Source organism: Triticum urartu, chromosome 3A (genome assembly GCF_056163025.1).
Source record: "Triticum urartu cultivar PI428250 chromosome 3A, HENAU_Tu73, whole genome shotgun sequence".
Classification (NCBI taxonomy): domain Eukaryota; kingdom Viridiplantae; phylum Streptophyta; class Magnoliopsida; order Poales; family Poaceae; genus Triticum; species Triticum urartu.
The window spans coordinates 718,936,955-718,962,584 of NC_141875.1; the positions used below are offsets into that span (position 1 = coordinate 718,936,955).

General features: G+C 43.6%; 1 long non-coding RNA gene across 1 annotated transcript; it reads left to right on the forward strand.

The window, feature by feature from the left end:
• Positions 1 to 19,747: 19,747 nt before the first annotated feature.
• Positions 19,748 to 24,527, forward strand: LOC125531888 (uncharacterized). The gene is made up of 4 exons (XR_007293586.2): positions 19,748 to 20,445; positions 21,665 to 21,921; positions 22,830 to 22,984; positions 24,149 to 24,527. It is a non-coding gene; the product is annotated as an uncharacterized LOC125531888 (long non-coding RNA).
• The last annotated feature ends 1,103 nt before the right edge of the window (positions 24,528 to 25,630 follow it).

Genomic DNA, 25,630 nt, shown 5'->3' on the forward strand with positions numbered 1-25,630 from the left:
AAACTCAACACAAATGATGGTAATAAAATAAAATTGTGAATATTATTGCTTACGCACTTCATATTGTTCGTCAGAGTACCCTCCTTCACAGGTCGTGTGGCGGATGGACTCGCAAACGTAGTATCCACAGTAATTATTCCCGGGTTCCTGCCACAACCACTTTACAAGAAATAGAGGTCAATCAAACTGATAAACAAGCATGCTATAAATGGTATTGATGAAACTAGCGCTTGAATCGCTAGGAGATGCGTGGAACATGTTACTATAGTACTTACTTTCGGGTGTCTAAATTGCAGCTTCTTCGGCAGTCCCGGAGCTTTTTTGGTGAATTTTCTCCAAACCCTGCTAGACAAAGAAAACAATTACTTGATATATCAGGAAATGAACAAAGTTGCTGATATGGTGGATAATGATCGATTTAACTTACTTATCGAGCATTTGAGTCATGTCCGCATACTCCTGGGGATCTTTTCGTCTCGAGTCTAAGACGGTTACTAGTCCCTGCTCAAGATTAATCTCTAGGAGAATATAGTGGAACCTGTGCACACATGCATAACTCATCAATTACATTACTAGAACCTGGTCTAATAAGGGAAACCGAATATGCACAAGACAGTAACACTCACTTGAAGTTGTAAGGAAAGAGTATTATATCTTTGTTTTCATTTATTACCAACGATTGTAGTAAGTTGGCCTCAGTATCTTCGGCACGATATTTAACCTCGTTTTCATCTATGAGATTTGTGTTAATGAACCCTATATCACCGATTTGTCTTTTCTTCAATTTGGCGATCTTCAAACTGCATAATATAGTGAGGATAATTATAAATACATGCAATGAAAGAGCTGACGTATATAGAGAGACTTAATGACAGAAGTAGTACTACTTACAGACAGTAGCAAGTGACCGTTGCTTTATCGAGGGCCTTTTGATTGAAAAACTGGAAGAACTCCTCAAATGGAACATTCAACAGTTCAATTCCAACGAGGTCATGCTCCTCTCTAACTCTTAGTGTCAAAGTATTCCTCCCCCCAGACTCTCTGCAGGTTTTCATGTACCAATCATGGAATCTTTGCATCATCGTTGTTAGAGATCTTTCATCTTTGACGAGAGGCTTCCCGTACTCGTATTTGTGTTCCTCCACCTCCAAGAACTCATAATGTACATTGTCGGGCAGGTAATCTCCAAGATTGCTATAACCGGGCACCATCCTCGGATCATTAGTAGGCACCTTGAGCGGGGGGCACGATTGGTTCGCTTGTTCACCGAGCTAGGGAATTTTTTCCCAGCTCGTCGTTCTTTCAACCTTTGACCACTGACAGTACTTCCCGACCGCTCCGCTTCGACAAATGACTTTGCAATAATGCAGTCATAGTTTCCTTTTGGCGGAGACTTTGCTGGTTTTTTCAGGGCAGCCAGAATGCGCTTCGCTTTCACCGGATGTACCTTCTCCTCCGGAGGTGGATGTTTCTTTGCTTTCACCCCTTCAAAGAAGTTCCTCACTTCGGCTCGCGCGATCTTGGCGTTCTCCTCCGGGGTCCTCTCATATGGTAACTTCTCTGGGTGTACTACTAGACGGCGACAGAGCAGACGGAGCGACTGCGGCTGTCTTCTTTCCTTGCTTACGAGGCGGAGGAGAAGGACTACGACGCGCCGGAGCAGCCGGAGCGGCGGCGGATCTCTTCCGCCCTTGCTGACGAGGCAGAGAAGGAGGAGGAGGCTGTCTGCTCGGGTGCGCCGGCGCAGGCGGAGAACGAGGCGGAGTGCCGCCACGCACCGGAGAAGGAGGCTGAGTGCCCTAATCACTCGCCGGAGGAGGCGGAGGAGGAGGCGGAGTGCCCTGACTCGCCGGAGGAGGAGGAGGAGGCGGAGGCGTCCAGTTCAGAAGCTTGATGAGCTCCTTCCGCCATAGGCATGGAGTCAGTAGACAAGAACCCAGCCGAGTCAGACCTTCACCGGTAGGGTAGTTAAGCTGGAGGTCCTCAAATCCCTCCGTTATTTCGTCCACCGTCACCCTGGCATATCCTTCTGGAATCAAACTATAGTGAAAAGTTGCGTCGGGTTCAGTAGGTCAAACAGAGCCGACAACCGCCTTGACTTTGAAGTTCTGCCATTGCGTCATAAGGTGGCAATGTGGAGACTCCGTGATAGCATCCACGGGGTAGCTAGCAGGAGCCGTCAAGACATGCTCCGACTGAAGCAGCTCGGTGGAAGCCACGCTGCTTCTCCGCTGAGATGGCGGGGTAGCTTCGGGGGTAGTTTCGGTAGGTCGCTTGCTGTGAGCTACTTCTCGTTCCTCTAGCGCTTGAACCCTTTCGTGCAGCGTCTGAATTTGGGCATCCTCCACTTTTTTCCTCCTCTCCTGGCATTTGTAACCGCATGCGTCCGGAAAACCAGCCTTCCACGGAACGGAGCCTGGCGTGCCTCGTGTCCGTCTAGGGTGCTCAGGATTCCCAAGGGCCATTGTGAGCTCATCGTTCTCTCTGTCTGGAACGAACGTCCCTTGCTGCGCTGCATCAATATAGTGCTTTAGCTTCTTGACTGGTATGTTCATTTGCTCATCCGTCCAAACGCATTTCCCTGATACAGGGTCCAAGGTTCCGCTAGCCCCGAAGAACCAAGTCCGGCAACGATCTAACCAGTTCATTGTCTCTGGTACGATCCCTTTATCAAGCAGATCATTCTCAGCCTTGGCCCACTTAGGCCGGGCTTTGAGGTAGCCACCTGACCCTGTGCGATGGTGAAGCTTCTTCTTTGCATCATTTTTCTTGTTTGTCGCCGACATCTTCTTACTCTTTTCCGATGTCTTGTAGGCCACAAATGCGGGCCAGTGATCTCTGATCTTCTCATATCTGCCGATGAATTCTGGTGTCTCTTCTTTGTCGACAAACGTTTTCAGCTCATTCTTCCACCTCCTGAATAGGTCTGCCATCTTCTTAAGAGCATGAGACTTGATTAATTTTTCTTTATCTGGCTTCTCCAGATCCTCCTCTAGCGGTAGGGTGAAATTTGCCTTCAGCTCAGTCCAAAGATCATCTTTCTGCATATCATTGACATAAGACACCTCAGGGTCTTCGTTCTTAGGCTTACACCATTGCTGGATGCTGATCGGGATCTTGTCCCTAACAAGAACCCCACACTGAGCAGCAAATGGTTCCGTTGTACGGATGGCTTCAATCGGCATGCCATCGCGCGCGATTGCTGTGATCTCAAACCTTTCATTTGAGCGCAACTTTTTCTTCGGGCCTCGTCTCTTTACCGAAGTTGTGCTCGATCCGGAGGGCTAGAAAAAAGAAGAATTAGACGAGAGTTAATTAATATGTGTACATACCAAAACAATGAATGCATCAATTAGCTAGTCATCACAGGCTTAACTAATATATTTACCTGGCCAGACTCTGTTCGGTCACCGGAGCCGTCACCACGGGCTCCTTCTTGCACCAGCATTGGGTCACCGGAGCCATCATAATCATGTCTTTCCTCCTCCATTCTTCGATCACCATAGCCTTCTTCTTCTTCACCCTGTTCTGCTTCCAGACCATCATTGTTGTTAAGATACGACATGACATCACCTCCGGCTAAGATTATGTCCCCCAACACCTGTTCTTGTTCCTCGTCTCGTCCGAACTCCATTGTTTCTGCAAATATTTCAACATGGCAATTATTACACAAACATGACAACATGTGGATATATTAGTGGCAAACGTAGACCTAGCTTATTCCGGGTTTGGGGTGGCCTCGGCAACGCTTCAAGGGTAGGGGCGCGGCGGGAGGGGGTAGGAGACTGACATCGTTTTTTTCTAGGGTTTGGGTGTCCTCGAGAGTTTTGGTCGAGCGAGAGGGCCGGGGGTGCTCCCGTGGTATAAGTTATCATGGTCGAAGTTATCCAGGAGGGTGTTATATCGACAACGACGACATACATACATGGGAAAATAATGTTATCGGGGAGGGGGTAGGTCGAACCCCCCCTCTTGTTGAAGTTATCGGGACACGGGGTATATCGACAACGACATATCCGATAAAAAAAAAGAAGACGAAGAAGAAATAAAAAGAGGAGAAGAAGATATTAATAGAGGAGAAGATTGAAGAAAAAAAAAGAAGAAAAAAAGAGGAGAAGAAGAAAGAAATAGAGGAGAAGAAGAGAAAATAGAATATTCTATTTTCTCTTCTTCTCCTCTATTCCTTTCTTCTTCTCCTCTTCTTTTTCTTCTTTTTTCTTATTCTTATTTATTTCTCCTCTTCTTCCTCTTCTCTTCTTCTCCTTTCTTCCTCTTCTTATTTCCCTTTTTCCTCTCATTCATTTTATTCTTCTTCCTTTCCTAGGTAGATATATAAAACTTTTCTAAAAATGTAACTTTTGCATACATACATGGGAAAATAATATTATCGGGGAGGGGGTAGGTCGAACCCCCCCTCGTGTTGAAGTTATCGGGACACGGGGTATATGGACAACGACATATCCGATAAAAAATAAGAAGACAAAGAAGAAATAAAAAGAGAAGAAGAAGATATTAATAGAGGAGAAGATCGAAGAAAAAAAAGAAGAAAAAAAAGAGGAGAAGAAGAAAGAAATCTATTTTCTCTTCTTCTCCTCTATTCCTTTCTTCTTCTCCTCTTCTTTTTCTTCTTTTTTCTTCTTCTTATTTATTTCTCCTCTTCTTCCTCTCCTCTTCTTCTCCTTTCTTCCTCTTCTTATTTTCCTTTTTCCTCTCATTCTTTTTCTTCTTCTTCTTCCTTTCCTAGCTAGATATATAAAACTTTTCAAAAAATGTAACTTTTGCATACATACATGGGAAAATAATATTATCGGGGAGGGGGTAGGTTGACCCCCCCTCGTGTTGAAGTTATTGGGACACGGGGTATATCGACGACGACAGACCCGATAAAAAATAAGAAGACGAAGAAGAAATAAAAAGAGGAGAAGAATAAAGAAATAGAGGAGAAGATCGAAGAAAAAAAAGAAGAAAAAAAGAGGAGAAGAAGAAAGGAATAGAGGAGAAGAAGAAAAAATAGAAATTCCTCTTCCTTTTCTTCCTCTCCTTTTCCTCTTCTTATTTTCCTTTTTCCTCTCCTAAATATATAAAACTTTTCTAAAAATGAAACTAACCAAAAATGCACTAAATCAGAGAACATATATAGATAATCCTTTTCTAAATATATAAATCTAACGTTTGCATATATGAACATATATACATAGAGAACATACAAACATATATACATTTTTATAAAAAAGCAAAATACAAATCATCATATATATGAAAAAGAAATCTGAAAAGAAGCAACATACACAATACATATACTCACATATATACATATATATATATAATCTAAAAAAACAAGCATATAATATATGAAAAAAGGAACAGGGGAGGGGCGGCGCCGGCCGGACCAAGGGAGGGGCAGGGGCGCGGGTTCGGCGGCAAGGATGACGACGGGGCCGGGGGCGCGCGGTCGGCGGCAAGGACGGCGACGGTTCAGGGGCGACGGCCGGCGAGGAAGGGGGCGGCGCAGGGCGACGACGACGACGGGGGCGCGCGACACGCGTTTGGGCAGGGCGGCGAGCGGCGACGGCGTTGGGCGAGGGCACGGGCGACGGCGAGCGGGCGGCGACGGCGACCTCGGGCGGCTAGGGGAGGCGACGGCGACGTCGGGGCAGGTGCCAGCGTCGAGCAGCAGCGTAGCAGCCTGGCGGCGTTGGAGAGAAGAATGGCGAGTGGGGGAAATTTCCTAAGTGTTTGGTTATATAGAAAAGGCTTTGGTCCCGGTTCGTGGCATCTACCGGGACCAATGCCCCTCTTTAGTCCCGGTTGGTGCCACCAACCGGGACCAAAGGCCTCTTTTCAGCAGCCCAAAGGGCGGGAAGCGGCGGCCTTTGGTCCCGGTTGGTAGCACCAACCGGGACTAAAGGGTGGCATTGGTCCCGGTTTATGCCACGAACCGGTACCAATGCACACCTTTAGTCCCAGTTGGTGGTACCAACCGGGACCAATGGCCTTGTGCTGGAACTGGCGCGGTGCGGTGGGATGTTTAGTCCCACCTCATTAGCCGAGAGGCTTCGACAGTGGTTTATAAGCGCTGCTGCGCTAACCACTTCGAGCTCCTCTCAAATGCAGGCTTATGGGCCTAAAGTCACTTTATCTGCCTGTGGGCCTACTGGGCCTCCTACGGGCCTGAATCCTGGCCCATGGTAGGGTTTCTAGTCGTATTCAGGCCGTGGGGGCCCAGTAGGTGGCACTTTTTTTGTTTTTTTGTTGCTTTATTTATTTTATTTTGTTTCTACTTACAACAAAATACTTAAAGTTGCTATTTTTATTTTTTCCCAGTTTTTTGTTTTGTTTTTTGCATTATTTATTTTCTTTTGTTTCTTGCTTTATTTTTTAATTCTTTTTGCTTTGGGGTTAGAAAAATTATAAACTTTCTGTTAGTGCCATTTGTTTTCAAATTTGAATAGTTAAAATTTGAATTCTTTGAAATTTGTGTGAATCACAAATTTGTGATTAACTTATTAAAAAAATGAGCATAGATGCGCTTATAGAGAAAATTCAACCTAAATTCATAGTAAATTTCAATGAATTTTAGAGAAATTCACTCTGAATTTAGGTTAAACTTTTCTCTATAAGGGCATCTATTTTCACTTTGAGAGGAGCTCAACAAGTCAGAGAGGGAAGGGCTTATAAACCGGTGTGAGCCCCCTTCGGTTGGCGAGGTGGGACTAAACTCGGCCCGCAACGAGGACCAACCCTTTAGTCCCTGTTTGTGGCACAAAACGGGACTAATGGTCATGGGCCAGGGGCGAGGAGCATTGGTCCCGGTTGGTGCCACGAACTGGGACCAATGCCCCCTTCAGTCCCGGTTGGTGGTACCAACCGGGACCAAAGGCCTTGTGTTGCCCCGCGTCAAAAGTTTAGTACCACCTCACTAGCTGAGAGAGCTCCAGAGTGGTTTATAAGCGCTGCTGCGCCCACCCTCTCGAGCTCCTCTCAATTGTAGGCTTTCGGGCCTAACCATACGCTGTGTGCCTATGGGCCTACTAGGCCACCTGCGGGCCTGAATCTTGGGCCATGGTAAGGTTTCTAGTCATATTCAGGCCGTGGGGGTCCAGTAGGTGGCACTTTTTTTGTTTTCTTTGTTGCTTTATTTATTTTATTTTGTTTCTACTTACAACAAAATACTTATTGTTTTTAATTTTATTTATTTTCTTAAAGTTTATTTTTAATTATTTTTCTTTTAGGTCACAAAAAATATAAACTTTCTGTTAGTGCCATTAGTTTTCAAATTTGAAAGTTAAAATTTGAATTATTTGATATTTGTGTGAATCACAAGTTTGTGATTAACTTTACTATAGAAATAGTTTTTTCCAGTTTTTTTGTTTTGTTTTTTGCATTATTTATTTTCTTTTATTTTTTGCTTTATTTTTTTAATACTTTTTGCTTTTAGGTCAGAAAAATTATAAACTTTCTGTTAGTGCCATTAGTTTTCAAATTTTAGAAGTTAAAATTTGAATTCTTTGAAATTTGTGTGAATCACAAGTTTGTGATTAACTTTACTATAAAAATAGTTTTTTTTCTAGTTTTTTTGTTTTGTTTTTTGCATTATTTATTTTCTTTTGTTTTTTTGCTTTATTTTTTTAATTCTATTTGCTTTTAGGTCAGAAAAATTATAAACTTTCTGTTAGTTCCATTAGTTTTAGAAAAATTATAAACTTTCTGTTAGTGACATTAGTTTTCAAATTTGAATAGTTAAAATTTGAATAATGGTATTACGAGGGCCGAACCATAAGACATTAAAGCATTTCAAATGAACTCCGAAAAAGTTGAAAGTTGGCATGGTATCATAATTTCACCCACATAGCATGTGCATGTACAAAACGGACAATGGTATCATACTCGTCCGTTACAAAGTTGGCATGGTATCATCATAATAGTTGCGGGAGAAAGTCTTCACTTTTTATTCGCTTGTGTCATTTGCTTATCAGGTCGTAACCATGGATAATCTTCATCGTTTATCAGGATGCTTGGGTCAGCCTTGACTTTGAAGGGAGGAATTTCATGAAACTTTTCATAATCTTCAGACATGTCTGTCTTGCCCTCCACTCCCACGATGTCGCTTTTTCCTGAAAGAGCTATGTGGCGCTTTGGCTCATCGTATGATGTATTCACTTCCTTATCTTTTCTTTTTATCAGTTTGGTAGACATGTCCTTCACATAGATAACCTGTGCCACATCATTGGCTAGGACGAACGGTTCGTCAGTGTACCCAAGATTTTTCAGATCCACTGCTGTCATTTCGTACTGTGGGTCTACCTGTACCCCGCCTCCTGACAGATTGACCCATTTGCACTTAAACAAAGGGACCTTAAAATCATGTCCGTAGTCAAGTTCCCATACGTCCACTATGTAACCATAATATGTGTCCTTTCCCCTCTCGGTTGCTGCATCAAAGCGGACACCGCTGTTTTGGTTGGTGCTCTTTTGATCTTGGGCGATCGTGTAAAATTTATTCCCATTTATCTCGTATCCTTTGTAAGTCAATACAGTCAAAGATGGTCCCCTGGACAACAAGTACAACTCATGACAAACAGCGTTGTCACCTCTGAGACGTGTTTCCAACCAACTGCTGAAAGTCCTGATGTGTTCACATGTAATCCAGTCGTCGCACTGCTCCGGGTGTTTGGAGCGCAGACTGTTCTTGTGTTCATCGACATACGGGGTCACCAAGGTAGAGTTCTGTAGAACCGTCCCTGCATATTATTGAGGACCCTCCCAGCGTGCCTTTTCCAGTCAGTCTCCTCTCATACCGCAATTTAGGGAGACCTATCTTCTTAAGGCCAGGAATGAAGTCAACACAAAACCCAATGACATCCTCTGTTCGATGGCCCATGGAGATGCTTCCTTCTGGCCTAGCACGGTTACGGACATATTTCTTTAGGACTCCCATGAACCTCTCAAAGGGGAACATATTGTGTAGAAATACGGGCCCCAGAATGACAATCTCGTCGACTAGATGAACTAGGACGTGCGTGATCATATTGAAGAAGGATTGTGGGAACACCAGCTCGAAACTGACAAGATATTGCGCCACATCGCTGTTGGGTTTCGTAGTAATTTCAAAAAAATTCCTACGCACACACAAGATCATGTGATGCATAGCAACGAGAGGGGAGAGTGTTGTCTACGTACCCACGCAGACCGACTGCGGAAGCGATGACACAACGTAGAGGAAGTAGTCGTACGTCTTCACGATCCAACCGATCAAGCACCGAAACTACGGCACCTCCGAGTTCGAGCACTCTTTCAGCTCGATGACGATCCCCAGACTCCGATCCAGCAAAGTGTCGGGGAAGAGTTCCGTCAGCACGACGGTGTGGTGACGATCTTGATGTACTACAGCAGCAGGGCTTCGCCTAAACTCCGCTACAGTATTATCGAGGACTATGGTGGTTGGGGGCACCGCACACGGCTAAGGAATAGATCACGTGGATCAACTTGTGTTTCTTTTTCTGTCTTTGGTGCTAGCCCTGCCCCTCTATTTATATCTTGAGCCCTGGGGTCGAAACTTGGAGTAAAAGTCTCCACAAAGTCGGTTTCACCCGATAGGCAAGAGTCCTTCTCGGACTCCAGGGCCAGACGCCAGGGATCCCGGCGTCTGGACCCAGACGCCAGGGACCTTGGCGTCTGGCCCCTGGACTCCGCAAAACTTCCTTTTGCGCTTTCCAAAAACCTTGTGGGCTTTCCCCTTTGTCCCAAATAAAGTGTTCTCGTGCCCAAACATTTAGGGAAACATCCGGAACCTCTTCCGGTGATTTCCGGAACCCTTCCGGTGACCAAACACTATTATCATATATATCAAACTTTATCTCCGGACCATTCCGGAGTTCCTCGTCATGTCCGTGATCTCATCTCGGACTCCGAACAACCTTCGGTACATCAAAAATGCATAAACTCATAATATAACTGTCATCGTAACCTTAAGCGTGCGGACCCTACGGGTTCGAGAACAATGTAGACATGACCGAGACACGTCTCCGGTCAATAACCAATAGCGGGACCTGGATGCCCATATTGGCTCCTACATATTCTACGAAGATCTTTATCGGTCAGACCGCATAACAACATACGTTGTTCCCTTTGTCATCGGTATGTTACTTGCCCGAGATTCGATCATCGGTATTCCAATACCTAGTTCAATCTCGTTACCGGCAAGTCTCTTTACTCGTTCTGTAATACATCATCTCACAACTAACATATTAGTTGTAATGCTTGCAAGGCTTATGTGATGTGCATTACCGAGAGGGCCCAGAGATACCTCTCCGACAATCGGAGTGACAAATCCTAATCTCGAAATACGCCAACCCAACATCTCCCTTTGGAGACACCTGTAATGCTCCTTTATAATCACCCAGTTACGTTGTGACGTTTGGTAGCACCCAAAGTGTTCCTCCGGCAAACGGGAGTTGCATAATCTCATAGTCATAGTAACATGTATAAGTCATGAAGAAAGCAATAGCAACATACTAAACGATCGGGTGCTAAGCTAATGGAATGGGTCATGTCAATCAGATCATTCAACTAATGATGTGACCTCGTTAATCAAATAACAACTCATTGTTCATGGTTAGGAAACATAACCATCTTTGATTAACGAGCTAGTCAAGTAGAGGCATACTAGTGACACTTTGTTTGTCTATGTATTCACACATGTATTATGTTTCCTGTTAATACAATTCTAGCATGAATAATAAACATTTATCATGATTATAAGGAAATAAATAATAACTTTATTATTGCCTCTAGGGCATATTTCCTTCAATCGCTCCTTAGCCTTGGTACGATTTCTGGATCGATCACCTTCTAAGAGATTGCATTGAGGAATGCACATAGCTTCACAATGGCTAATCAGACGTTTTCCGGTAGAAGCCCCCTCAATGCAACCGGAAGCAGTTGCGTCATAATCACGTGGCAGTCATGAGACTTTAGGTTCTGGAACTTTTTCTCTGGCATATTTATTATTCCCTTTATATTCGACGAGAAGCCAGTCGTGACCTTCATACTGAGCAGGCATTCAAAGAAGATTTCTTTCTCTTCTTTCGTAAGAGCGTAGCTGGCAGGACCTTTATACTGCTTTGGAGGCATGCCGTCTTTTTCGTGCAAACGTTGCAGGTCCTCCCGTGCCTCAGGTGTATCTTTTGTCTTCCCATACACGCCCAATAAGCCTAGCAGGTTCACGCAAAGGTTCTTCGTCACGTGCATCACGTTGATTGAAGAGAAGACCTCTAGATCTTTCAAGTAGGGTAGGTCCCAAAATATAGATTTCTTCTTCCACATGGGTGCGTGTCCCTCAGCGTCATTCGGAACAGCTAGTCCGCCAGGACCCTTTCCAAAGATTACGTGTAAATCATTGACCATAGCAAGTACGTGCTCACCGGTACGCATGGCGGGCTTCTTCCGGTGATCTGCCTCGCCTTTGAAATGCTTGCCTTTCTTTCGACATTGATGGTTGGTCGGAAGAAATCGACGATGGCCCAGGTACACATTCTTCCTGCATTTGTCCAGGTATATGCTTTCAGTTTCTTCTAAACAGTGCGTGCATGCGTGGTATCCCTTGTTTGTCTGTCCTCAAAGGTTACTGGGAGCGGGCCAATCGTTGATGGTTACAAACAGCAACGCGTGCAGGTTAAATTCCTCCTGTTTGTGCTCATCCCACATACGTACACCGTTTCCATTCCACAGCTGTAAAAGTACTTCAACTAATGGCCTTAGGAACACATCAATGTCGTTGCCGGGTTGCTTAGGGGCTTGGATGAGAATTGGCATCATAATTAACTTCTGCTTCATGCACATCTAAGGAGGAAGGTTATTCATACATAGAGTCACGGGCCAGGTGCTGTGATTGCTGCTCTGCTCCCCGAAAGGATTAATGCCATCCGCTCTTAAACCAAACCATACGTCCCTTGGGTCACTTGCAAACTCAAGCCAGTACTTTCTCTCGATTTTTCTCCACCGCGACCCGTCAGCGGGTGCTCTCAACTTCCCGTCTTTCTTACGGTCCTCACTGTGCCATCGCATCAACTTGGCATGCTCTTCATTTCTGAACAGACGTGTCAACCGTGGTATTATAGGAGCATACCACATCACCTTCGCAGGAACCCTCTTCCTGGGGGGCTCGCCATCAACATCACCAGGGTCATCTCGTTTGATCTTATACCGCAATGCACCGCATACCGAGCATGCGTTCAGATCCTTATACGCACCGCGGTAGAGGATGCAGTCATTAGGGCATGCATGTATCTTCTGCACCTCCAATCCTAGAGGGCATACGACCTTCTTTGCTGCGTATGTACTGTCGGGCAATTCGTTATCCTTTGGAAGCTTCTTCTTCAATATTTTCAGTAGCTTCTAAAATCCTTTGTCAGGCACAACATTCTCTGCCTTCCACTGCATCAATTCCAGTACGGTACCGAGCTTTGTGTTGCCATCTTCGCAATTGGGGTACAACCCTGTTTTGTGATCATCTAATATGCGATCGAACTTCAGCTTCTCCTTTTGACTTTCGCATTTCATCCTTGCATCGACAATGACCCGACGGAGATCATCATCATCGGGAACATCGTCTGGTTCCTCATGTTCTTCAGCAGCTTCCCCCATTGCAGCATCATTGGGCACATCGTCTGGTTCCTTTTGATCTTCAGCAGCTTCCCCTGTTGCAGTATCACCGTATTCAGGGGGCACATAGTTGTCATCGTCCTCTTCTTCTTCGCCGTCTTCCATCATAACCCCTATTTCTTCGTGCCTCGTCCAAACATTATAGTGTGGCATGAAACCATTGTAAAGCAGGTGGGTGTGAAGGATTTTGCGGTCAGAGTAAGACTTCGTATTCCCACATTTAGGGCATGGACAACACATAAAACCATTCTGCTTGTTTGCCTTAGCCACTTCGAGAAAATCATGCACGCCCTTAATGTACTTGGAAGTGTGTCTGTCACCGTACATGCATTGCGGGTTCATCTACGTGCATTATAGATAATTAAGTGACCAAATTAATAGAAGTTCATCACCACATTAAAACCAAAGTACACACATAGTTCTCATCTAACAGCATATAGCTCTCCAGAGCATCTAATTAATTAAACCATACATTGAAACTATGTAAAACATTTCAATGCAAAAATAAATGCGATCATAGTCGCAACCAAGGTAACAATTGATCCAACGGCATAATGATACCAAGCCTCGGTATGAATGGCATATTTTCTAATATTTCTCATCTTCAACCGCATTGCATCCATCTTGATCTTGTGATCATCGACGACATCCGCAACATGCAACTCCAATATCATCTTCTCCTCCTCAATTTTTTTATTTTTTCCTTCAAGTAATTGTTTTCTTCTTCAACTAAATTTAACCTCTCGACAATAGGGTCGGTTGGAATTTCCGGTTCAACTACCTCCTAGATAAATAAAATCTATGTCACGTTGGTCGGCATAATTGTCATAAACAATAAATGAACCAAATAGTTATAAAAAAAATAATATATACCACATCTGAATCATAGCCTGGACGAGGGCCGACGGGGGCGGATAACTAAACCATCGCACTATATATATAATACCATGCAATAATAAAAGTAAGAAAATTAGACAAGTATCTATCTAAAGTAAGAATTTTTTTCTTTTAGAAAGAAGATAAGAACAAGAGGCTCACCATGGTGGTGCCGGCGACGAGATCGGTGCGGGCGATCGACGTCGGTGAAGACAGGAATGGGACGTGACGGGCCACTAAACCTAGACAAATATCGAGGAAAATGGAGGTTTGAGGTCGAGCTTCGAGAGGATAAAGCTTAACTAGTGTGGCTCGGGCATTTCATCAAACAACTCATGTGCATAGGAGGTGAGCTAGAGCACCACAAAGCCCTCCCCTCGCCGGCCAGAGAAATAAAGAGCACTGGGGTGCTCTGCTCGCGGGCGAGGGGTATATATAGGCACCTCATTGGTCCCGGTTCGTGGCATGAACCGGGACTAAAGGGAAGCCTGTGGTCCTGGTTCAACCCACCAACCGGGACCAATGGTGGTGGGCCAGGAGCGAGGCCCATTAGTCCTGGTTTGTCCCACCAACCGGGACCAAAGGGGCCACACGAAACGGGACCATTAATCCCACGAGGCCCGGCAGGCCCCTGGCCTCACGAACTGGGACCAATGCCCCCATGGGTCCCGGTTCTGGACTGAACCGGGACTAATGGGCCGACCCGGCCTAAACCAAAGCCCTCTTTTCTACTAGTGTGGGCTAAATTCAGCCCGTGGTTACAGTCGGCCCGTTTGTGGTTCATTAATAGGTTGGGCCGTTTTCGTAGCATCATCAAATACGACCTATTAACGATGGCCCGTTATGGTCGGCCCATGAACGGACGATTCCAACTCTAGCCCGTTTACGGCCAGAATGCGGTCTGTTTGGCCCATGTTTGGCCAATTGACACATCTCCAATGTATCTATAATTTTTGATTGCTCCATGCTATATTATCTACTGTTTTGGACATTATTGGGCTTTATTATCCACTTTTATATTATTTTTGGGACTAACCTATTAACCGGAGGCCCAGCCCAGAATTGTTGTTTTTTGCCTGTTTTAGGGTTTCGAAGAAAAGGTATATCAAACGGAGTCCAAACGGAATAAAACCTTCGGGAACGTGATTTTCTCAACGAATAAGACCAGGGAGACTTGGACCCTACGTCAAGAAATAAAACAAGAGGCCACGAGGTAGGGGGGCGCGCCCACCCCCACTAGGCACACCCTCCACCCTCGTGGGCCCCCTGTTGCTCCACCGACGTACTCCTTCCTCCTATATATATCCACATACACCGAAACGATCAAAACAGGAGCCAAAACCCTAATTCCGCGGCCATTACTTTCTGTATCCACGAGATCCCATCTTGGGGCCTGTTCCGGAGCTTCGCCGGAGGGGGCATCGATCACGGAGGGCTTCTACATCAACACCATAGCCCTTCCGATGAAGTGTGAGTAGTTTACCTCAGACCTACGGGTCCATAGTTAGTAGCTAGATGGCTTCTTCTCTCTTTTTGGATCTCAATACAATGTTCTCCCCCTCTCTTGTGGAGATCTATTCGATGTAATCTTCTTTTTGCGGTGTGTTTGTTGAGACCGATGAATTGTGGGTTTATGATCAAGTGTATCTATGAAAAATATTTGAATCTTCTCCGAATTCTTTTATGTATGATTGATTATCTTTGCAAGTCTCTTCGAATTATCAGTTTGGTTTGGCCTACTAGATTGATCTTTCCTGCAATGGGAGAAGTGCTTAGCTTTGGTTTCAATCTTGCGATGTCCTTTATCGGTGACAGTAAGGGCAGCAAGGCACGTATTGTATTATTGCCATCGAGGATAACAATATGGGGTTTTCTTCATATTGCATGAGTCTATCCCTCTACATCATGTCATCTTGCATAAGGCGTTACTCTGTTTTTAACTTAATACTCTAGATGCATGCTGGATAGTGGTCGATGAGTGGAGTAATAGTAGTAGATGCAGGCAGGAGTCGGTCTACTTGTCTCGGACGTGATGCCTATATACATGATCGTACCTAGATATTCTCATAACTATGCTCAATTCTGTCAATTGCTCAACAGTAATTTGATCACCCACCGTAGAATACTTATGCTCTCGAGAGAAGCCACTAGTGAAACCTATGGCCCCCGGGTCTATCTTTATCATATTGATCTCCTACTACTTAGTTATTTACTTTGCTATTTACTTTGCCTTTATTTTACTTTGCTTCTTTTATCATAAAAATACCAAAAATATTATCTTATCATATCTATCATATCTCACTCTCATAAGTGGCCTTATAGGGATTGACAACCCTTATTTGCGTTGGTTGCGAGGATTTATTTGTTTTTTTCAGGTACAAGGGACTCACGCGTAGCCTCCTACTGGATTGATACCTTGGTTCTCAAAAACTGAGGGAAATACTTACGCTACTTTGCTGCATCATCCCTTCCTCTTCGGGGAAAACCAACGCAGTGCTCAAGAGGTAGCAAGAAGGATTTTGCTTAAAATCCTAATATGCTAGGTATTCAAGATTAGTAAAATTTTCTTAAGAGTGTTTTGAATACTAAGAGAAGTTTTATGCTTGATGATTGTTTTGAGATATGGAGGTAATAATATCAAAGTCATGATAGTTGAGTAGTTGTGAAATTGAGAAATGCTTGTGTTGAAGTTTGCAAGTCCTGTAGCATGCACATATGGTAAACGTTATGCAACAAATTTGAAACATGAGGTGTTATTTGATTGTCTTCCTTATGAGTGGCGGTCAGGGACGAGTGATGGTCTTTTCCTACCAATCTATCCCCCTAGGAGCATGCGCGTAGTACTGAGGTTTTTGATGACATGTAGATTTTTGCAATAAGTATGTGAGTTCTTTATGACTAATGTTGAGTCCATGGATTATATGCACTCTCACCCTTCCGTCCTTGCTAGCCTCTTCGGCACCGTGCATTGCCCTTTCTCACATTGAGAGTTGGCGCAAACTTCGCCGGTGCATCCAAACCCCGTGATATGATACGCTCTTTCACACATAAACCTCCTTATATCTTCCTCAAAATAGCCACCATACCTACCTATTATGGCATTTCCATAGCCATTCCGAGATATATTGCCATGCAACTTTCCATCATTCTGTTCGTCATGACACATTCATCATTGTCATATTGCTTAGCATGATCATGTAGTTGACATAGTATTTGTGGCAAAGCCACCGTTCATAATTCTTTCATACATGTCACTCTTGGTCCATTGCATATCCCGATACACCGCCGGAGGCATTCATATAGAGTCATCTTTTGTTCTAGTATCAAGTTGTAATCATTGAGTTGTAAATAAATAGAAGTGTGATGATCATCATTTTCTAGAGCATTGTCCCAAGTGAGGAATAAAAAAAAGAGAAAGGCCATAAAAAAGAGAAGGCCCCCAAAAAAGATAAAGGCCATAAAAAAGAGAGAAAGGCCATAAAAAATGAGAGAAAAAGAGAGAAGGGACAATGTTACTATCCTTTGCCACACTTGTGCTTCAAAGTAGCACCTTAATCTTCATGTTAGAGGGTCTCTTGTTTTGTCACTTTCATATACTAGTGGGAATTTTCATTATAGAACTTGGCTTGTATATTCCAACAATGGGCCTCCTCAAGTGCCCTAGGTCTTCGTGAGCAAGCAAGTTGATGCACACCCACTTAGTTTCTTTTGATGAGCTTTCATACATTTATAGCTCTAGTGCATCCGTTGCATGGTAATCCCTACTCCTTGCATTAACATCAATCGGTGGGCATCTCCATATCCCATTGATTAGCCTTGTTGATGTGAGACTTTCTCCTTTTTTGTCTTCTCCACATAACCCCCCTCATTATATTCTATTCCACCCATAGTGCTATGTCCATGGCTCGCGCTCATATATTGCATGAAAGTTTATAGGTTTAAGATTACTAAAGTATGAAACAATTGCTTGGCTTGTCATCGGGGTTGTGCATGATGAGAGCATTCTTGTGTGACGAAAATGAAACATGACTAAACCATATGATTTTGTAGGGATGAACTTCCTTTGGCCATGTTATTTTGAGAAGACATAATTGCTTAGTTAGTATGCTTGAAGTATTATTATTTTTATGTCAATATGAACTTTTGTCTTGAATCTTTCGGATCTGAATATTCATACCACAATTAAGAAGAATTACATTAAAATTATGCCAAGTAGCACTCCGCATCAAAAATTTTGTTTTTATCATTTACCTACTCAAGGACGAGCAGGAATTAAGCTTGGGGATGCTTGATACGTCTCCAACGTATCTATAGTTTTTGATTGCTCCATGCTATATTATCTATTGTTTTGGACATTATTGGGCTTTATTATCCACTTTTATATTATTTTTGGGACTAACCTATTAACCGGAGGCCCAGCCCAGAATTCCTGTTTTTTGCCTGTTTTAGGGTTTCGAAGAAAAGGAATATCAAACGGAGTCCAAACGGAATGAAACCTTCGGGAACGTGATTTTCTCAACGAATAAGACCAGGGAGACTTGGACCCCACGTCAAGAAATAAAACAGGACGCCACAAGGTAGGGGGCGCGCCCACCCCCACCAGGCGCGCCCTCCACCCTTGTGGGCCCCCTGTTGCTCCACCGACGTACTACTTTCTCCTATATATATCCACGTACCCCCAAACGATCAGAACATGATCCAAAACCGCAATTCCACCGCCGTAACTTTCTTTATCCACGAGATCCCATCTTGGGGCCTGTTCCGGAGCTCCGCCGGAGGGGCATCGATCACGGAGGGCTTCTACATCAACACCATAGCCCTTCCGATGAAGTGTGAGTAGTTTACCTCAGACCTACGGGTCCATAGTTAGTAGCTAGATGGCTTCTTCTCTCTTTTTGGATCTCAATACAATGTTCTCCCCCTCTCTTGTGGAGATCTATTCGATGTAATCTTCTTTTTGCGGTGTGTTTGTTGAGACCGATGAATTGTGGGTTTATGATCAAGTGTATCTATGAAAAATATTTGAATCTTCTCCGAATTCTTTTATGTATGATTGATTATCTTTGCAAGTCTCTTCGAATTATCAGTTTGGTTTGGCCTACTCAATTCACTACAAGAAATATGCTCGTTTATGACAAAAAATAATGACCGTGGTCAGATTGGTCATGGATCTGTGACCAAAATTGACGAAATGGTCGTGTGGTGTCTAGCAGGGTCCAAACCCTACAACATTACGACCATTTCTACCAGGAAGGTCATGATCTCATTGCACAAAATGGTCATAAAGATGTGTAGAACTATCCATATTCTCATTATTGGTCCTCCTTGACCAAATTAATAAGGTCATAGGCTTGAATAGAGATGACATGGCAGACACCTCAACAGTTTCACCTACATGTCGCGTATAGGTGTCAATTTTTCCTACATGTTGAGGCCACAAAGTATAACTACACCTAGATATGAATTCACAATCCTTTTGTGTGCATTGTTTTACTTACTTGTTGTTCAAATTTCAAAATATCCATAAAAATGCACAAGTATCCATTGAAATGACTTAAAAATAGCAAAATGACATTGAGAAATGTCAAGTTTTGACATGAAAGGCATGTCTATATATCCGAATACGATGACGTCTATTTCACCCATGCTTCCATCTACGTTGATATCTTACTTTGAAAATAACTAAACTCTAAAACCCCATGATTTTAAAATTGAATATAATGGCCGATGCAAATCATGCCATCACCTAATCACATTAGAATGCATCAGTTGGTGATGCCATTCGACCACCATATCCAGTACAATTGTAAATGGTAAGGAACAATTTTTACATAAAAGAAAGAGATCACGATTCAAAGTGTTACAACGTGTTAACAAACTTCATAAAACATTTATTGTCATATCAAGGTTACATCATCAACAATTATCAGAGTATGTTTTATTTGTATAACTTTGCATCAAGATGTCGCTTTGTATTTTACTCTAGTTTTTCTACTAGCCATACCATACTTTCTATGCAGTGTGGGGTAAAATAGAAGACGGGGCCCAGCTACAGCTAGCGAACATGAAAGGATGGCGTGAAAAATGCAAAAGGAAAATCGCGCGGAGTCAAGATCATTTTGGAGAATGAGGGCGGGATCACGGAATTTCGGCTTTTGGAATGAGGGCGTTGTGCAAGTGGGCGGTGTCTTCTCCTCCACCCATTCTACATCACAGCTGCCACACAACCCTATCCTATCAGGCTCACCTCCCACTCCTCTCTCTCATTCTCCTAGATCCTCCGCCGCCCCCTCCCCAACCAACCCCCTGCCGGTGTGTGACCTCTCCCGTCATCTCGCTGGCCGGCGAGCCTGCCGCCTTCCTTCACCGCCACCAGCTCCCCAGCATGGCTTCCCTCCCTCTTCCCCGCTTCCTACACTGCATCTCCATCCGGCCCTCCTCGACCACCTCTTCTTCTCCCCGGCCTCGTCCACCGCATCGGGCACCCATGGATCTGCCGCCACTTCTCAAGGGGTGCCCTCTGATGACCAATTCATGGTGCTGCCAGCCAGATCCGCGTGGTGACCCAGGGGTACTGATGCCGTGCACCCAGCCGCCGCCACGCCCGACCACCAGGGCAACTGGACGGTGCTCCCGTCTGCGAGAAAATCACCCGCGCGGGCAAGGCGCTGAGCGCCACGCTGGTGACGGTGCTACTACGCTTGGCCGCCATCACGGACGTGATTGTCGCCTCTAACGCTCCCGCCTACCGAGTGGCGCTGGAGCACCCACGCCTTTTCCATGCCGACCTCCGTTCCGTGCTTCGCCCCGTCGGCGCCCTACTCGTCGCCTTCCTCCTCGGATACTTTACGCACTACAACAACTCCGACCTGTGTCACTGCCGTCAACCTCCTCTCCAACGGCAAGGTTAGGCCATCTCCCGACTCTCTTTCCAGTTTTTGTTATAACATTGTGTATTCGATTTGTTAATGGGCACCTCTGTTGGTGTATGCTTGGAAATGTTGTATCTGTAGTTCCACATTTTTTGCTTAGGTGTGGTAAAATAGAGATGTGATAATGGGACAGGGACGAGTGGCTATCAGGTGGGCAACACCCTGAATTCTTCACCACTGTCTACCTACCTTGAGATAGCTGCATTTAAGGATTTCTGAATTAGTCGAATACACATCCAATACGAAGTTATACACAGTGGTATCCTGGCATACTAGTGAATGCACACCAATTGCTATTTGCGGATCGAATGGGAACAGATGAGCCATGTGATACTTGGCTGCACCCGCACTCTTCTTCCCCAGCTCAACATACACCACACCACACCAAACATTCCCTAGAAGTTACAGTCCAGAACATAACCATAGTTCACTGACTACATGAAAACATAAAACACTTAGAGCTAATTAATGTGTCAGGCATATAATTACATGTTAATCCAACACTAGTTATTGTCAGTTACTATATTAAGCATAAGATTATTTTGCGTCCCATTTCCAGAACCAACAGTGGCCAATCTTTGCATGAAAGAGAGAGGTTAAAGAATTTCATGGAACACGTGGAAGTCTCTCAATCCATGAACCTCCAGTTCGTTGCTCTTGGATTCCACCATGGTCACTGCATCATGTCAGAAAACAAAATAAGTAAGGTTTTGACTTTGAGCAAGGACACACACAGGAAGCATGAATTTTTGATGAACACAAGAGTCTGGAGTGACTACTGTGCAGGGGGCTCACCCTACTCCACCCTCTCATGGCCCAAAATAAGTGTCGTTGATTTAGTACAACTATATAATAACTTTGTACTAAATCAACGTCACTTATTTTGGGACGGAAGGAGTAGAACACATTCGTGCAAAATATGCGATACCTCTGATTGTGGGAAACCCATTTTGGCTGCTATTAGTTCTTTTGAGATCTTGTGAATTCTTTCATAAGCAGTTAAAAATTTAGCACCATGTAAATTATAGCTTGAACAAATGCATATTTTTTAGTTTTTTCTCTTGATGCAAGTCTATGCAATTCTTTTGGGATCTTGTCACTCTTGTTGTAATTTCTAATAGTTTATGCAATTCTTTTCTTGTCTTCCCTTTTATTCTATATTTCTTTCTCATGGGCGATCCATCCAATGTCAGGTCAATCTGGTACATAAAAGTTGGAAATGTGACCATGAAGCTGGAAATGGAGACCATCAATTGTTATGGCGCTTCCGGACCATAGATTACTTCTCTGTGCCATACGCTACGACGCTGAAGACGCCATGAGGAGGACTGGACGTCCTCAAGCGGTGCACTTGTGGGGTTGTGGCACACACCGTACATCCACGGGCGTCCTCAACTGGTGCTGCTTCTGGCTTCCTCGACCAAGCAGCGCAGCTTCACTGCATCGGCAGGTACCGGTCCACAAACTAGACCATATTGGTATACTAGCATGCTACATAGTATGAAGAGTGCAATTTTGCAAGGTGGATATGGTCCTAATAGAATCCTGCAAGTGTTTGTGATACTATTGTCCTATGCAACTGTAGTTTGTTGCTTTGGATCTCTACGTGGTTAGCGTTGCAAACGGTGGGCATGACCATTTGTAGTTTGTTAGAACTATGGGCCAGTCCTGCGGCCGCTAGTGGAAGCACCTCCTCTAGGCCCCCGATGCCTCCTCACTTCCTTCAGACTTCCCCGACCGTGAGCGCCTTCATACCCTTCATGTTGCTAATGTCTCAATCGCCTGAGATCTGATCTGCAAATTAATTGAAATTCTAGATGCTAGATCTTCCTCTGCCACGCTTCTTGGTTGCTGCACACGTGCGATTATAGTCTGTTGAGCTGTTAAGAATAAACTGATGATCCACTTCAGTCCTATAAACTGATGAGGTGTTTTATTTTGCAAGATATAATGGTTATTTGGTATATAGATACATATCAAATATACGGAATTGTATTACAATTGTTACTATGATCATGCAATTGAACACATTTTTTGCCAGAACAATGGCTAGCCTGTCAATTATTATATCATATGCTCCAAGCTTTGTAGTTTCTGATTGTATCTCAAGCATTGTTTTCTGTATTTGTTTCTGTGGAAAACTACTGGTGTAATATGCAAACAATAACATAGCTAGAGATGCTATGTTATAATTAATCACCATTTACTAAAATTTAGCTTCTGCTTGCTACTGGTGCAATATATTTCCTGTTTTTGTCTACTAATCATCAGTTACTAGAATATGCCTTCTACCTGCTACTGCTTGGTTCTTGACGCCACTAGTTTGTACTGAAACATGGAGACTTTACCCCTTGCAAGATCATTTGTTCATGGTGACCCATATGATGGCGATTTGCTCTGGCCATCTCAGTTCTGGCGGTGGTGGTGGCGCTGCTCTTATAATGGTAGGCTCATCTGCCTCCCCTGGCCGCCGCCGTGGTGATGAAGCTCGGCCTAGGCTACAACCCCCTCCGGTGAGCTCCTCACGTCCCCTTCTACCCCTCCTACTTGCTCCATGATTCTATGCTCCGCATTTGTGAGGTGTAATTGTTCAATTTTGTTCATAGTCAAGCATTGGAGGATATTGTATTTGTCACGATGTACATGGTTCATGAACTATGCCAACCTGCAGCTTGTTATACTAGTGATAGTAGGATAATGCAAGTTTTGACAATCCATACATATTTCCGCATGTTTAGTGTCTCTCCGGTTTCTGACCTGTCTGCCTTCTAACAAAGAGAAACCAAGAACAGACACTTTGATCGATGCATGATTCAACTTGTTCTCTATTTAAGGACCTTCTTATTTTTGTTACCGAACATTATGGATTGCTGCTGCGATCGAATTTGTTTCACTCATGGAGATTAGCTCCTTTACTTGCTCTGTTTTGGTTAAGATTGATGATACCATGGATAAGAGCATGCACATTACTACTGAATCTGTTTCATGTCTCTGTCTACTAATCATCAATTACTAGTAGTTGGCTTTTACATGCTGACCATTGTTGATAGTTAGATACTAGGTATGTGATGCGCTAATTGTACACCTACATTTCCAAGTTCCAACTCCTATAGTCTCTGCCCGTGTTGGATTTTGTTGCCTGTGTAATAAAATTAGTGTATGTCTTTAAAGGAGTTCGTGATTTCATTTCTGGTTGTGTCAAATCTTCACTATGTACCATCCTTAGTGTTTACTTAACCGAGGCATTGGACATCGGAATTTGTGCATGATGTATAATCTCAGTTCTAGATGTGTCCAACACAAACATTACTATCAACTATGAAGTTGATTCTAAAATGTCTTATTAACTTCAGTTCAGATGGTTAATTTTGGATTCGATACCAGTTTATTGTTGGCCTGGCCTGTGCTTCGTACCTTGCTTTGGTTTCATGTAGCAAGTAGTGCCTCAGTACCTTTTCTATGTGGTGTCCATGGATTGAAATTTTGGCTGTATGTATTTATTATAGTATCGAAAATGGCTCAAACATTAAGTTCTTAGGTTGTGCATATGGCTACGCTCCATTCTTTTGTGCGTGTTAATTCAGTTTTGGTGTTGATTTGATGCCGATGTTTAGAAACAAAAATTTGATGGATGGGTTTATTTCAGTAGTCTAAATAGGTTAATCTTCTTCCACCAGTTGTAGCGGGAATGATGCTGGAGCAGTACAACGATCATTAGATACCTGTGCCATTTGGGCAGGGAGAAGCTGGGACGGCCCTAATGCAGTAACACCACCATGTGGAAAATCCAGCAGATGGACACAACATTGGTGCCTGGGTGATGGGATAATGTATGTGTACTAGTGACATGATATTTGTGCTTCTCGTCCAATCTATATTGTTGTGCACTTGTGTACTTGTTGCGCTTTTTTGCCGTGCACTTGCAATTGTAGAACTATTTTTTTGTTGTTGTGCACTTCTTGGTCCTTGAACCTTGCTGTGTATAGGAGTCAATGGATGATTTATTGTATTTCTTGTGATGTGTTACTGAAATGAAATATACAGTTTTTTTGGAAATATTGTATTATGTTGTACTTGTTTTATAATGGGCCTATCCTAAGATGTGCATGCTTTTGACAAAATAATGCATTAGCCCAAATAAATCAAACCATTTCAATTAAGAAAATAGGTATTGGGCACGGCCCATGTCGTTTGGAGTGGGCTGTGAAATTTATGATGATTGGGCTGGGCCCATGTAGGCTAGATTGGTGGACTGGGCTGTGAAATTTATGATGATTCCATTTGGTCACTAACAATGCCACGTCAGCTCAGCCAGGTCAGATCCTACGTGGCTCAGGCAAATGGGTAATGACCTTTCTGAAATTTTGGTCACAAATCTATCTAAGACCAAAATTCCAAAAAGGTCACGTTTGTTCGTTCTTGACGGCCAACTGTTGATCATCTGAATTTGGTCAAAAAAAGTTCAATAAAAGATAACAATGACGAATCAACGACCAAAATGGGGAGTCACAATTGACCGTATTTTTTGTAGTGATTGATCTTTCCTGCAATGGGAGGAGTGCTTAGCTTTGGGTTCAATCTTGCGGTGTCCTTTCCCGGTGACAGTAAGGGTAGCAAGCCACGTATTGTATTGTTGCCATCGAGGATAACAAGTTGTGGTTTCTTCATATTGCATGAGTCTATCCCTCTACATCATGTCATCTTGCTTAAGGCATTACTCTGTTTTTAACTTAATACTCTAGATGCAGGCAGGAGTCAGTCTACTTGTCTCGGACGTGATGCCTATATACATGATCATACCTAGATATTCTCATAACTATGCTCAATTCTGTCAATTGCTCAACAGTAATTTGTTCACCCACGGTATAATACTTATACTCTTGAGAGAAGTCACTAGTGAAACCTATGGCCCCCGGGTCTATCTTTATCATATTGATCTCCTATTACTTAGTTATTTACTTTGCTATTTACTTTGTCTTTATTTTACTTTGCATCTTTTATCATAAAAATACCAAAAATATTATCTTATCATTTCTATCAAATCTCACTCTCGTAAGTGGCCTTCTAGAGATTGACAACCCCTATTTGCGTTGGTTGCGAGAATTTATTTGTTTTGTGCAGGTATGAGGGACTCGCACATTGCCTCCTACTGGATTGAT